Source organism: Etheostoma cragini, unplaced genomic scaffold (assembly GCF_013103735.1).
Source record: "Etheostoma cragini isolate CJK2018 unplaced genomic scaffold, CSU_Ecrag_1.0 ScbMSFa_1814, whole genome shotgun sequence".
In the NCBI taxonomy this organism is placed as follows: domain Eukaryota; kingdom Metazoa; phylum Chordata; class Actinopteri; order Perciformes; family Percidae; genus Etheostoma; species Etheostoma cragini.
The window spans coordinates 1-1,878 of NW_023265908.1; the positions used below are offsets into that span (position 1 = coordinate 1).

Consider the following 1,878-nt stretch of genomic DNA (forward strand, 5'->3'; position numbering starts at 1 on the left):
TGTCTCTCCTCCATCAACACCTGTCTCTCCTCCTCCATCAACACCTGTCTCTCCTCCATCAACACCTGTCTCTCCTCCATCATCACCTGTCTCTCCTCCTCCATCAACACCTGTCTCTCCACCTTGAAAAAGGTTTAGAGCTGTTCCCCCTCTACCCCTCTGGATAGAAACTAGCTTGAAACATCAAACTGCAAAGTCTGGAGGACCCAAGAGATCTCGTGAGATCTCAAGAGATCCCACTGATCAGCTGTCAGCCATTCAGCAACAGATCCAGACCTGGTGGGTGCTGACGGACAGCGACGGGTCAGGTGTTTCCTACCTGTGTGAGCCGGAGCAGCTCCTGTCCCTCGTCTCTGATTCGTCGGCAGCTGTGCTCTGTGGCTCCGCCCTCCAGCAGCGAGTCAGCTGATCGCTGCAGCAGCTGAAGCTCCGCCCATCCCTGCAGGTGCAGACAGAGACTTATCTTCCACAAGAGTTACACACACTAAATATTTATTTAAAGGTGCCCGTGTAGCTCAGCTGGTAGAGCGGGCGCCCATACGGTATATAGAGGTTTACTCCTCCTCGGCTCCGACCTGCGGCCCTTTGCTGGATGTCACCCCACCCCCCCCCATTTCATGTCTTCAGCGGTCCTATCAAAATAAAGGCCAAAAACAAATCTTTAAAATATTTATTTTCGACGCTACAGTATTTATTATTTATGTAAATAATAATATATTTCTCTACTATATATATTTATATATAGTATTATTTGTTATTTATATATTTAATACTACGAAAGGAAAAGACCAAATGTAAGACCTTGGTGAACTAAGTGTATGAGCATGAAGGCGTCTCCAGCCCAGGACGCTGGTTACTTCATTCATGTGGTTACCGTGGTAGCAGACTGAAGATGGGAGGGGGGTTCTGCAGAACCTCAACCAGTGGATTCTGTATTGGGCCGAACCCCAGAAACGTGGACTGGGCGCAGGAGAGACTGACCTGTATGATCCGCGTCATGGCGTCCATGTTGGCTCTGGCCTGGCTCACTGCAGCGTGGAGGACCATCACTCTTCTTCTCTGCTGCTCCACCAGCTGCAGGACACCTGGTTACCCAGCAACAGGCACACAACATCCATCACCTGGTTACCCAGCAACAGGCACACAACATCCATCGCCTGGTTACCCAGCAACAGGCACACAACATCCATCACCTGGTTACCCAGCAACAGGCACAAAACATCCATCACCTGGTTACCCAGCAACAGGTAAACAACATCGAAACCACATTAGAGAATAACACCAAGACAGCGCTGGCAACCTTGTAACTGGAAACACATTTAATAAGTTCATTCATTATTATACTATTATATATTAGTTGAGGAAGAGGCTCCAGCGTGTGTGTCAGACGTGATTCTCCTCCAGGGGAAACAGGGTAGAAGACGAGGATGCCACGTTTTAATTTGGCCGGGCGTTGTCACGCTGTTACTGCGTTAGCTCGGAAACCGTCTGTCCCTCTGTTTGTCTTCCTGCCTGTCTGTCTGTCTGCCTGCCTGTCTGTCTGCCTGTCTGTCTGTCTGTCTGTCTGTCTGTCTGCTTGTCTGTCTGTCTGTCTGTCTGCCTGTCTGTCTGCCTGTCTGCCTGTCTGCCTGTCTGTCTGCCTGTCTGTCTGTCCGTCCGCCTGTCTGTCTGTCTGCTTGTCTGTCTGTCTGCCTGTCTGTCTGCTTGTCTGTCTGCCTGTCTGTCTGCCTGTCTGTCTGCTTGTCTGTCTGCCTGTCTGTCTGTCTGCCTGTCTGTCTGCCTCTCTGCCTGTCTGTCTGCCTGTCTGTCTGCCTGTCTGCCTGTCTGTCTGCCTGTCTGTCTGCCTGTCTGTCTGCCTGTCTGTCTGCCTGTCTGTCT

General features: G+C 50.6%; 1 long non-coding RNA gene across 1 annotated transcript; it reads right to left on the bottom strand.

Moving 5' to 3' along the window:
• Positions 1 to 347: 347 nt before the first annotated feature.
• LOC117940153 lies at positions 348 to 1,177 on the bottom strand. The gene is made up of 2 exons (XR_004655716.1): positions 982 to 1,177; positions 348 to 439 (listed from the first exon to the last, which is right to left on the bottom strand). It is a non-coding gene; the product is annotated as an uncharacterized LOC117940153 (long non-coding RNA).
• Between the last annotated feature and the right edge of the window lie 701 nt (positions 1,178 to 1,878).